At 40.1% G+C, this 13,524-nt stretch overlaps 4 non-coding genes across 4 annotated transcripts; all 4 read left to right on the forward strand.

The window, feature by feature from the left end:
* TRNAS-GCU (transfer RNA serine (anticodon GCU)) lies at positions 1-82 on the forward strand. The gene has a single exon. It is a non-coding gene; the product is annotated as a tRNA-Ser (tRNA).
* A 5,238-nt stretch (positions 83-5,320) lies between these two features.
* On the forward strand, positions 5,321-5,402 carry TRNAS-GCU (transfer RNA serine (anticodon GCU)). The gene has a single exon. It is a non-coding gene; the product is annotated as a tRNA-Ser (tRNA).
* A 505-nt stretch (positions 5,403-5,907) lies between these two features.
* TRNAL-AAG (transfer RNA leucine (anticodon AAG)) lies at positions 5,908-5,989 on the forward strand. Its single transcript has one exon. It is a non-coding gene; the product is annotated as a tRNA-Leu (tRNA).
* A 4,654-nt stretch (positions 5,990-10,643) lies between these two features.
* TRNAS-GCU (transfer RNA serine (anticodon GCU)) lies at positions 10,644-10,725 on the forward strand. The gene has a single exon. It is a non-coding gene; the product is annotated as a tRNA-Ser (tRNA).
* Positions 10,726-13,524: the final 2,799 nt, after the last annotated feature.

Raw genomic sequence — 13,524 nt, forward strand, 5'->3', positions numbered from 1 at the left:
GACGAGGTGGCCGAGTGGTTAAGGCGATGGACTGCTAATCCATTGTGCTCTGCACGCGTGGGTTCGAATCCCATCCTCGTCGGTTTATTGTTCCGTCTTTAGTTTTTAGTATGTGGTAGGGCTGGGTTAACCCTATTTTATGTGAAAGTTAAATGACATATCCCATGGTATTTTCGGCAGTACAACGGCTCAGTTTGGAAACACCGCTCAGTTGAGTACTGTGCTTAGGCATTACTGTAAACAGCGCCAGCTGGGTTCTGCTCATGAATCAAAAAATCTTTCCTGAGGCGGAGGGTTGGTAAGTTGAGGGACGTAGATAGTTTGATTCCTTATCCTTAAAGAAAGAGAAGCAGCGCGTGCGGGACGCCAATGTAAGGGTTGCCTTCCTACGGACTCTCAGGACTGGCGCTCCCTGACACCTCCCATGGCCCGGGGCCAATCCTGACCTACTGAATGTATCACGTGCCTGCTGCTGTTGGCGTTGACTTTCCTAGGATCACTTCACAGGCTATACACCCTTATTCTCCAACTCCCCTATACAACAGAACATCTCACTTCAGAAAGCTTACAGAAACAGGTTTGCACAGGGTATTGTGGCCGAGCAGTCTAAGGTGCTGGATTAAGGCTCCAGTCTCTTTGGAGGCGTGGGTTCGAATCCCACCGCTGCTAGTATTTTTCAACTCACAAACGTATTTTGTCTGCATCAGTGTCTCACTCTCTGCCTTCTGCACCTACGATCCACATAGCGAGAGGTGAGACTATGTAAAGTGGTGACGTATATATATAAGGGTAGCCAGACAGTGGGACCGAGCCTTCTTATTTTAAAAAACCACAACCTAAGGTGACAAGAATTGTATCGGTAAACAAACCAGCTGTCTTGAAGTCTAACTATAGAGGCGACGAGAGGGGTCACTGTGATGCTGAAAGTTCAGTGAGTGTAAACAGTAGAACGCTGTGTGATACGTTTCCTTGCAGTGATGACAGCTCGCGTTTCTAAAGCAGAGAGCAAACAAACAATGGGGAAGAAGAATAAATAAGGAAAGACATATATTATATGCAGACAGTTATTATACTTTGCTTTTCACCTATAACTCGCTCAACTGTCGGTGAATGCTGCGTTACCCTGCATAGCCAGGTCACCACAGCGGGTGTCCACAGTGTTTGGCCAAGTTACTATAGTTGTGAGCTTGTAGATGTGAGGTAGCGTGGCTGAGCAGGCTAAACTGGCTAGATTTAGGCTCCAGTCTCTCTGGAGCCGAGGGCTTGAATCCCAACACTATAAGTTTACTTGAACCAAATACTTTTGCAAAAAAGGTTCATGTAATAAATATTCATTAGGGTCGTGGTTGTGAGTATGACACTAATGGATAAAAGTGGGACTAACAATGCTACAATTCTTGAGACTACCACTGCACTAACAGCCTGGGAGAGGTTTGAGCTGGATACAAGATACTTGCATGAGGGAACTAACTCGAAAGGGGAACTATCCACTGATGTTTTCTATCGCTTGCTGAGTGAGAATGTTGACACAATGGATGCAAAAGATTGTTTTGTGTGTACACAGATTCCTGTTTCGGTACAAGAGGGGGTTACCTATCATAGACTGTCATTAACATATGGGATACGTTGTAGTCTGTTACTAACAAGATTCTATAACCAGGAAGAGATTCAATATTTTTACTCAAATCATGATCTTGTGTTTTCTAATGTGCCTATCATAGAGGATGTGAGTGGGTTAGCTAAGTACTATAGCATAAAGTTAGTTAAAGGATTCTTTCAGGCGACATTAACAATTAGTACATCTTATGCACACCACAATAATTTGACATGTTTGCTTACACCTGTAGAGAAAAGCTTTTTAGATCACACGGAAGAGAGAAGAAGGGCATTGAAGGGTAAACTAGAGAAAGGATTACAGCAACGGGCCTTTGCTAGTAGTGACGGTTATAGTGCAATTAGAGAACAAGGGAAGTTAGCTTTAGACGCACTACATGTAGGAAAGCTTTGCATATCCAAGACCAAATCATACTATGACAATGTGTTTGTGGGAATGAGTGAATGTAAGCGTGTGTTTTTGTTTCAGAGTAAATGGACGTTCATGTTAAATGGACAGGATCCAGCAATCCCCGGGATTTATTATATATGTGGACTTAATGCTTATTACCGTCTTCCAAAGGGATAGTATGGGACATGTTATTTGGGGATAGTTTTCCCAAAGATATATCAACTTGACGATTTGAAAAGGTTACCAAAATTGTCTGAATTACATCGTACTAGACATAAGAAAGAGACTGCTGCTGGTGTAGTAGGAGACATATTTGGGACGATAATTTCTTCAGTGGGAGTTATTATGAACTCCATAAAGATTCAAAAGTTGTCTACTATTGAGGATAACATGCTGAAAAACTTTTCAGGGGCTATACTCCTGATGGATACTGAACTTGCTGCGGAGGGGGCTAATACTCTTCAAAACAGGCTTGCTTTAGACATTCTTTTAGTGAAAAATGGCAGAGTTTGTAGATTGCTCAATGGGTGTAATTGTTGCGCTTACATACCAGATAATAGTAATGAGATTAGAAGTATGCTTACTAACTTGACTAGGGATAGTACGGACTTGAAGGATTTGAAAGAACCAGGTGTTTGGAAAAAGGTTGGGAAAGGATTTGCTTAAGTGGGAAATTGGATTAGTAACATTTGGCATGGGATATTGTCTAAAATAATACAGGGGATATTGATTGTTATAGATTGCTTATTTGGATCATGGCTGGCATGTAAAATTAGTAAAAGAATAAAATTGAAGATGGCGAAAAATAATAGGAGGAGGGAAGAAAAACAAAGGGAAAAATTATTCAGGGCAAGATCAAAGGGGAAACCAAGAAGGGAAGAGATTGATATGAGGGAATTTTAGTATGTAAAATTAGTAGGGAAGATTTGTGTGATGACAAGAGTCATCAGAGGAGGGATTGCTGGAGTGTGTCTTTTAAAATTAATATTAACATGAAAAGCTTACAATATATTGTGTAATGAAGCTGCATAAAAAATGTGTTAACGTAGAAATAATGCACACGTTTGAAATGTGCCCACGGGGAGTGGCTACCAATGTATACGAAGACTAATGAAAGTTATTAATGCTGAATTAATGTACTAATGTTTTTAATTTGTATTAACATATCAAAATTGGAGTTATGTATTAGGAGTTTGTTCATTAAGCAGTAGGCCTTAGTTTAGCGAAGGTCTGTGCCTAGCTGCCTGGTCTCATATTGAACTGTCTTTTTCTAACGTGCAATGTGCTATTTTCCTGAAAGACATGAAACTGTACTTTCCCAGAAGCTAGAGATGTGTGTAGCTGTAGTAAATTCTTTCTCATGGGACCCTACTTGCTCAAGGAGACATTCTTGCTGAATGCAACAGGGTAATTTGTAACAGGTGCAAGGCTGCCTGGAGTAGGAGAAAACAATGGAACTACTGACTGTAGCGTAAAATGTAACTTTTCTTACCTGACATTCCAACCGATGAAAACGTCAATAACATGGGCCAATCAACGACATGAGAACTGTGGTTTGTGTAAAACTCTGGTGAAGATTATTGGACAGAGATAGCGATGCACCAATGATTATCCATTGAGGAATTAGGAGTAAATTAGACAGTTTTGATTTAACCACATGACCCGAGGAGAAATCAGGCATTTATTGGACATTCCACTCCAAGCCATTCTTTGCCATTCTACTGAGCCATTTAGGCCATTTCGTTTGAGACTTTGCCGTTTGTTCGCCCTGTTACTCTAAACCACCCTTTACTTATTCCTTACCTGATACTTACTTCTCCTCTATATGAGGGAAGTTCTTGTTCCTTAGCTATGCCATACTGATACTTTGCCCTGTCCTTTCTTTGCTGATGATGCAAACGACTGATGTCCCGAGAACGAAGACTGACGCTGTTTGCTGATCCGTTGGATGGGTAACTATCTGATGAAAATTGTAATTGTCTGTTTGCCTTTTCTTTCTAGGTACCAACTGCTGTTTGATAGAGGCTATAGTTAGATGTTTTCCAAATTTGTGTTTGCTAAATAGTTTTGCATGAAGCCCAACATGCTGATGCTAATACGAGGTTATTTAAGGTGTTCACTAAAATCTGACGCAAATAGACAAATGACTGAGTTCTTGCTTTGTTGAACCATACACTACTGAGACTTTGCTAAGTTGCTTCTTAATAATTATATGTTAATACTGTGTGAATATTCTCTATGCATTGATTAATTGCGTTTCTAATTGCAAATCTGAAGAGTTACTAATGAGATGAATTGCTGATGAGATTAACAGAAATGACTTTAGATTGTAACCAGTAGGTAAATAAATATCCTAACGCTTAACTAAATTGGTGTGGTTATTCATGACTGAAAGATCATGGTGTGTTCACTTTATTGACTCTCATTAAAGGTTATTGATTAGCATGCTGATTAGTTATTGCGATTGTTGTTGAGATATTGATCTATTGATTTGCGATGCCAAAAGACATCTCGTACTGGGAAGTCCCCGAACCTGGTCTAAAAGGTTCATCGACCTAGGCGTGTCTCCTTGTAAGTTTACTTATCAAGGCTCTGACGCGCCTTCACTAATAAAAAGTAATCTGATCGCTTGCTGCGGAGTCATCGTCAACAAAAACTACCAAAATATTACTTCAATGTATTGTAATTACGACTGCCTCAGTTTTATGCATTACGTGAGTAGTCGGACAGCAATTTATTTAGCGCAAAAATATTTCTTGTTGATGCACGTACGTTTTTAAACTGAAGTGTCATAGCTGTAGCGGCAATACTCCCAGTTTAGGTGGTTTTATAAACTAAGTTTTACTTTCTCCTACTTAAAACGTTTTGCAGAACAATGCACATTAAATGGGAAGGCAGTTTTCCTTAATTGTGTACTATTTGCTGCCTAATGTTGACATGTAAGCACACCACCAATAACTGACACCTAGAGACTCGAAAGCGCCATACCAGTACAATATTTGTATGATATTGCACTTTAAATCCACGTACAACTGAATTAAAGCAATCTTAGCTCATTTGAGGGTAGTGTGATAGTACATCACATATGGATAGAACACGTTTGGAAAGTGTAATTTTCATGATTACATTACATTTAACATATAAATTCAAGCTGAAGTAGGGATGGACAACAAGGTCGTATAGAGCAAAGCTGAAGACAACAAGTTACCATAACAATCTGTAAATATGTGCTCTTTATTATGTTTAGACAACTATCACCTAATAGAACACATTTTGGCTACCATATTTTGTACTCCTGAAACATGGTGCTTTGAAGACGAGGTGGCCGAGTGGTTAAGGAGATGGACTGCTAATCCATTGTGCTCTGCACGCGTGGGTTCGAATCCCATCCTCGTCGGTTTATTGTTCCGTCTTTAATTTTTAGTATGTGGTAGGGCTGGGTTAACCCTATTTTATGTGAAAGTTAAATGACATATCCCATGGTATTTTCGGCAGTACAACGGCTCAGTTTGGAAACACCGCTCAGTTGAGTACTGTGCTTAGGCATTACTGTAAACAGCGCCAGCTGGGTTCTGCTCATGAATCAAAAAATCTTTCCTGAGGCGGAGGGTTGGTAAGTTGAGGGACATAGATAGTTTGATTCCTTATCCTTAAAGAAAGAGAAGCAGCGCGTGCGGGACGCCAATGTAAGGGTTGTCTTCCTACGGACTCTCAGGACTGGCGCCCCCTGACACCTCCCATGGCCCGGGGCCAATCCTGACCTACTGAATGTATCACGTGCCTGCTGCTGTTGGCGTTGACTTTCCTACGATCACTTCACAGGCTATACACCCTTATTCTCCAACTCCCCTATACAACAGAACATCTCACTTCAGAAAGCTTACAGAAGCAGTTTTGCACAGGGTAGTGTGGCCGAGCGGTCTAAGGTGCTGGATTAAGGCTCCAGTCTCTTTGGAGGCGTGGGTTCGAATCCCACCGCTGCCAGTATTTTTCAACTCACAAACGTATTTTGTCTGCATCAGTGTCTCACTCTCTGCCTTCTGCACCTACGATCCACATAGCGAGAGGTGAGACTATGTAAAGTGGTGACGTATATATATAAGGGTAGCCAGACAGTGGGACCGAGCCTTCTTATTTTAAAAAACCACAACCTAAGGTGACAAGAATTGTATCGGTAAACAAACCAGCTGTCTTGAAGTCTAACTATAGAGGCGACGAGAGGGGTTACTGTGATGCTGAAAGTTCAGTGAGTGTAAACAGTAGAACGCTGTGTGATACGTTTCCTTGCAGTGATGACAGCTCGCGTTTCTAAAGCAGAGAGCAAACATACAATGGGGAAGAAGAATAAATAAGGAAAGACATATATTATATGCAGACAGTTATTATACTTTGCTTTTCACCTGTAACTCGCTCAACTGTCGGTGAATGCTGCGTTACCCTGCATAGCCAGGTCACCACAGCGGGTGTCCACAGTGTTTGGCCAAGTTACTATAGTTGTGAGCTTGTAGATGTGAGGTAGCGTGGCTGAGCAGGCTAAACTGGCTAGATTTAGGCTCCAGTCTCTCTGGAGCCGTGGGCTTGAATCCCAACACTATAAGTTTACTTGAACCAAATACTTTTGCAAAAAAGGTTCATGTAATAAATATTCATTAGGGTCGTGGTTGTGAGTATGACACTAATGGATAAAAGTGGGACTAACAATGCTACAATTCCTGAGACTACCACTGCACTAACAGCCTGGGAGAGGTTTGAGCTGGATACAAGATACTTGCATGAGGGAACTAACTCGAAAGGGGAACTATCCACTGATGTTTTCTATCGCTTGCTGAGTGAGTATGTTGACACAATGGATGCAAAAGATTGTTTTGTGTGTACACAGATTCCTGTTTCGGTACAAGAGGGGGTTACCTATCATAGACTGTCATTAACATATGGGATACGTTGTAGTCTGTTACTAACAAGATTCTATAACCAGGAAGAGATTCAATATTTTTACTCAAATCATGATCTTGTGTTTTCTAATGTGCTTATCATAGAGGATGTGAGTGGGGTAGCTAAGTACTATAGCATAAAGTTAGTTAAAGGATTCTTTCAGGCGACATTAACAATTAGTACATCTTATGCACACCACAATAATTTGACATGTTTGCTTACACCTGTAGAGAAAAGCTTTTTAGATCACACGGAAGAGAGAAGAAGGGCATTGAAGGGTAAACTAGAGAAAGGATTACAGCAACGGGCCTTTGCTAGTAGTGACGGTTATAGTGCAATTAGAGAACAAGGGAAGTTAGCTTTAGACGCCCTACATGTAGGAAAGCTTTGCATATCCAAGACCAAATCATACTATGACAATGTGTTTGTGGGAATGAGTGAATGTAAGCGTGTGTTTTTGTTTCAGAGTAAATGGACGTTCATGTTAAATGGACAGGATCCAGCAATCCCCGAGATTTATTATATATGTGGACTTAATGCTTATTACCGTCTTCCAAAGGGATAGTATGGGACATGTTATTTGGGGATAGTTTTCCCAAAGATATATCAACTTCACGATTTGAAAAGGTTACCAAAATTGTCTGAATTACATCGTTCTAGACATAAGAAAGAGACTGCTGCTGGTGTAGTAGGAGACATATTTGGGACGATAATTTCTTCAGTGGGAGTTATTATGAACTCCATAAAGATTCAAAAGTTGTCTACTATTGAGGATAACATGCTGACAAACTTTTCAGGGGCTATACTCCTGATGGATACTGAACTTGCTGCGGAGGGGGCTAATACTCTTCAAAACAGGCTTGCTTTAGACATTCTTTTAGTGAAAAATGGCAGAGTTTGTAGATTGCTCAATGGGTGTAATTGTTGCGCTTACATACCAGATAATAGTAATGAGATTAGAAGTATGCTTACTAACTTGACTAGGGATAGTACGGACTTGAAGGATTTGAAAGAACCAGGTGTTTGGAAAAAGGTTGGGAAAGGATTTGCTTCAGTGGGAAATTGGATTAGTAACATTTGGCATGGGATATTGTCTAAAATAATACAGGGGATATTGATTGTTATAGATTGCTTATTTGGATCATGGGTGGCATGTAAAATTAGTAAAAGAATAAAATTGAAGATGGCGAAAAATAATAGGAGGAGGGAAGAAAAACAAAGGGAAAAATTATTCAGGGCAAGATCAAAGGGGAAACCAAGAAGGGAAGAGATTGATATGAGGGAATTTTAGTATGTAAAATTAGTAGGGAAGATTTGTGTGATGACAAGAGTCATCAGAGGAGGGATTGCTGGAGTGTGTCTTTTAAAATTAATATTAACATGAAAAGCTTACAATATATTGTGTACTGAAGCTGCATAAAAAATGTGTTAACGTAGAAATAATGCACACGTTTGAAATGTGCCCACGGGGAGTGGCTACCAATGTATACGAAGACTAATGAAAGTTATTAATGCTGAATTAATTATGTACTAATGTTTTTAATTTGTATTAACATATCAAAATTGGAGTTATGTATTAGCAGTTTGTTCATTAAGCAGTAGGCCTTAGTTTAGCGAAGGTCTGTGCCTAGCTGCCTGGTCTCATATTGAACTGTCTTTTTCTAACGTGCAATGTGCTATTTTCCTGAAGGACATGAAACTGTACTTTCCCAGAAGCTAGAGATGTGTGTAGCTGTAGTAAATTCTTTCTCATGGGACCCTACTTGCTCAAGGAGACATTCTTGCTGAATGCAACAGGGTCATTTGTAACAGGTGCAAGGCTGCCTGGAGTAGGAGAAAACAATGGAACTACTGACTGTAGCGTAAAATGTAACTTTTCTTACCTGACATTCCAACCGATGAAAACGTCAATAACATGGGCCAATCAACGACATGAGAACTGTGGTTTGTGTAAAACTCTGGTGAAGATTATTGGACAGAGATGGCGATGCACCAATGATTATCCATTGAGGAATTAGGAGTAAATTAGACAGTTTTGATTTAACCACATGACCCGAGGAGAAATCACGCATTTATTGGACATTCCAGTCCAAGCCATTCTTTGCCATTCTACTTAGCCATTTAGGCCATTTCGTTTGAGACTTTGCCGTTTGTTCGCCCTGTTACTCTAAACCACCCTTTACTTATTCCTTACCTGATACTTACTTCTCCTCTATATGAGGGAAGTTCTTGTTCCTTAGCTATGCCATACTGATACTTTGCCCTGTCCTTTCTTTGCTGATGATGCAAACGACTGATGTCCCGAGAACGAAGACTGACGCTGTTTGCTGATCCGTTGGATGGGTAACTATCTGATGAAAATTGTAATTGTCTGTTTGCCTTTTCTTTCTAGGTACCAACTGCTGTTTGATAGAGGCCATATTTAGATGTTTTCCAAATTTGTGTTTGCTAAATAGTTTTGCATGAAGCCCAACATGCTGATGCTAATACGAGGTTATTTAAGGTGTTCACTAAAATCTGACGCAAATAGACAAATTACTGAGTTCTTGCTTTGTTGAACCATGCACTACTGAGACTTTGCTAAGTTGCTTCTTAATAATTATGTGTTAATACTGTGTGAATATTCTCTATGCATTGATTAATTGCGTTTCTAATTGCAAATCTGAAGAGTTACTAATGAGATGAATTGCTGATGAGATTAACAGAAATGACTTTAGATTGTAACCAGTAGGGAAATAAATATCCTAACACTTAAGTAAATTGGTGTGGTTATTCATGACTGAAAGATCATGGTGTGTTCACTTTATTGACTCTCATTAAAGGTTATTGATTAGCATGCTGATTAGTTATTGCGATTGTTGTTGAGATATTGATCTATTGATTTGCGATGCCAAAAGACATCTCGTACTGGGAAGTCCCCGAACCTGGTCTAAAAGGTTCATCGACCTAGGTGTGTCTCCTTGTAAGTTTACTTATCAAGGCTCTAACGCGCCTTCACTAATAAAAAGTAATCTGATCGCTTGCTGCGGAGTCATCGTCAACAAAAACTACCAAAATATTACTTCAATGTATTGTAATTACGACTGCCTCAGTTTTATGCATTACGTGAGTAGTCGGACAGCAATTTATTTAGCGCAAAAATATTTCTTGTTGATGCACGTACGTTTTTAAACTGAAGTGTCATAGCTGTAGCGGCAATACTCCCAGTTTAGGTGGTTTTATAAACTAAGTTTTACTTTCTCCTACTTAAAACTTTTTGCAGAACAATGCACATTAAATGGGAAGGCAGTTTTCCTTAATTGTGTACTATTTGCTGCCTAATGCTGACATGTAAGCACACCACCAATAACTGACACCTAGAGATTTGAAAGCGCCATACCTGTACAATATTTGTATGATATTGCACTTTAAATCCACGTACAACTGATTTAAAGCAATCTTAGCTCATTTGAGGGTAGTGTGATAGTACATCACATATGGATAGAACACGTTTGGAAAGTGTAATTTTCATGATTACATTACATTTAACATATAAATTCAAGCTGAAGTAGGGATGGACAACAAGGTCGTATAAAGCAAAGCTGAAGACAACAAGTTACCATAACAATCTGTAAATATGTGCTCTTTATTATGTTTAGACAACTATCACCTAATAGAACACATTTTGGCTACCATATTTTGTACTCCTGAAACATGGTGTTTTGAAGACGAGGTGGCCAAGTGGTTAAGGCGATGGACTGCTAATCCATTGTGCTCTGCACGCGTGGGTTCGAATCCCATCCTCGTCGGTTTATTGTTCCGTCTTTAGTTTTTAGTATGTGGTAGGGCTGGGTTAACCCTATTTTATGTGAAAGTTAAATGACATATCCCATGGTATTTTCGGCAGTACAACGGCTCAGTTTGGAAACACCGCTCAGTTGAGTACTGTGCTTAGGCATTACTGTAAACAGCGCCAGCTGGGTTCTGCTCATGAATCACAAAATCTTTCCTGAGGCGGAGGGTTGGTAAGTTGAGGGACGTAGATAGTTTGATTCCTTATCCTTAAAGAAAGAGAAGCAGCGCGTGCGGGACGCCAATGTAAGGGTTGTCTTCCTACGGACTCTCAGGACTGGCGCTCCCTGACACCTCCCATGGCCCGGGGCCAATCCTGACCTACTGAATGTATCACGTGCCTGCTGCTGTTGGCGTTGACTTTCCTAGGATCACTTCACAGGCTATACACCCTTATTCTCCAACTCCCCTAAACAACAGAACATCTCACTTCAGAAAGCTTACAGAAACAGGTTTGCACAGGGTAGTGTGGCGGAGCGGTCTAAGGCGCTGGATTAAGGCTCCAGTCTCTTTGGAGGCGTGGGTTGGAATCCCACTGCTGCCAGTATTTTTCAACTCACAAACATATTTTGTCTGCATCAGTGTCTCACTCTCTGCCTTCTGCACCTACGATCCACATAGCGAGAGGTGAGACTATGTAAAGTGGTGACGTATATATATAAGGGTAGCCAGACAGTGGGACCAAGCCTTCTTATTTTAAAAAACCACAACCTAAGGTGACAAGAATTGTATCGGTAAACAAACCAGCTGTCTTGAAGTCTAACTATAGAGGCGACGAGAGGGGTCACTGTGATGCTGAAAGTTCAGTGAGTGTAAACAGTAGAACGCTGTGTGATACGTTTCCTTGCAGTGATAACAGCTCGCGTTTCTAAAGCAGAGAGCAAACATACAATGGGGAAGAAGAATAAATAAGGAAAGACATATATTATATGCAGACAGTTATTATACTTTGCTTTTCACCTGTAACTCGCTCAACTGTCGGTGAATGCTGCGTTACCCTGCATAGCAAGGTCACCACAGCGGGTGTCCACAGTGTTTGGCCAAGTTACTATAGTTGTGAGCTTGTAGATGTGAGGTAGCGTGGCTGAGCAGGCTAAACTGGCTAGATTTAGGCTCCAGTCTCTCTGGAGCCGAGGGCTTGAATCTCAACACTATAATTTTACTTGAACCAAATACTTTTGCAAAAAAGGTTCATGTAATAAATATTCATTAGGGTCGTGGTTGTGAGTATGACACTAATGGATAAAAGTGGGACTAACAATGCTACAATTCCTGAGACTACCACTGCACTAACAGCCTGGGAGAGGTTTGAGCTGGATACAAGATACTTGCATGAGGGAACTAACTCGAAAGGGGAACTATCCACTGATGTTTTCTATCGCTTGCTGAGTGAGTATGTTGACACAATGGATGCAAAAGATTGTTTTGTGTGTACACAGATTCCTGTTTCGGTACAAGAGGGGGTTACCTATCATAGACTGTCATTAACATATGGGATACGTTGTAGTCTGTTACTAACAAGATTCTATAACCAGGAAGAGATTCAATATTTTTACTCAAATCATGATCTTGTGTTTTCTAATGTGCCTATCATAGAGGATGTGAGTGGGTTAGATAAGTACTATAGCATAAAGTTAGTTAAAGGATTCTTTCAGGCGACATTAACAATTAGTACATCTTATGCACACCACAATAATTTGACATGTTTGCTTACACCTGTAGAGAAAAGCTTTTTAGATCACACGGAAGAGAGAAGAAGGGCATTGAAGGGTAAACTAGAGAAAGGATTACAGCAACGGGCCTTTGCTAGTAGTGACGGTTATAGTGCAATTAGAGAACAAGGGAAGTTAGCTTTAGACGCACTACATGTAGGAAAGCTTTGCATATCCAAGACCAAATCATACTATGACAATGTGTTTGTGGGAATGAGTGAATGTAAGCGTGTGTTTTTGTTTCAGAGTAAATGGACGTTCATGTTAAATGGACAGGATCCAGCAATCCCCGGGATTTATTATATATGTGGACTTAATGCTTATTACCGTGTTCCAAAGGGATAGTATGGGACATGTTATTTGGGGATAGTTTTCCCAAAGATATATCAACTTGACGATTTGAAAAGGTTACCAAAATTGTCTGAATTACATCGTACTAGACATAAGAAAGAGACTGCTGCTGGTGTAGTAGGAGACATATTTGGGACGATAATTTCTTCAGTGGGAGTTATTATGAACTCCATAAAGATTCAAAAGTTGTCTACTATTGAGGATAACATGCTGACAAACTTTTCAGGGGCTATACTCCTGATGGATACTGAACTTGCTGCGGAGGGGGCTATGACTCTTCAAAACAGGCTTGCTTTAGACATTCTTTTAGTGAAAAATGGCAGAGTTTGTAGATTGCTCAATGGGTGTCATTGTTGCGCTTACATACCAGATAATAGTAAAGAGATTAGAAGTATGCTTACTAACTTGACTAGGGATAGTACGGACTTGAAGGATTTGAAAGAACCAGGTGTTTGGAAAAAGGTTGGGAAAGGATTTGCTTCAGTGGGAAATTGGATTAGTAACATTTGGCATGGGATATTGTCTAAAATAATACAGGGGATATTGATTGTTATAGATTGCTTATTTGGATCATGGGTGGCATGTAAAATTAGTAAAAGAATAAAATTGAAGATGGTGAAAAGATAATAGGAGGAGGGAAGAAAAACAAAGGGAAAAATGATTCAGGGCAAGATCAAAGGGGAAACCAAGAAG

Source organism: Pleurodeles waltl, chromosome 12 (assembly GCF_031143425.1).
Source record: "Pleurodeles waltl isolate 20211129_DDA chromosome 12, aPleWal1.hap1.20221129, whole genome shotgun sequence".
In the NCBI taxonomy this organism is placed as follows: domain Eukaryota; kingdom Metazoa; phylum Chordata; class Amphibia; order Caudata; family Salamandridae; genus Pleurodeles; species Pleurodeles waltl.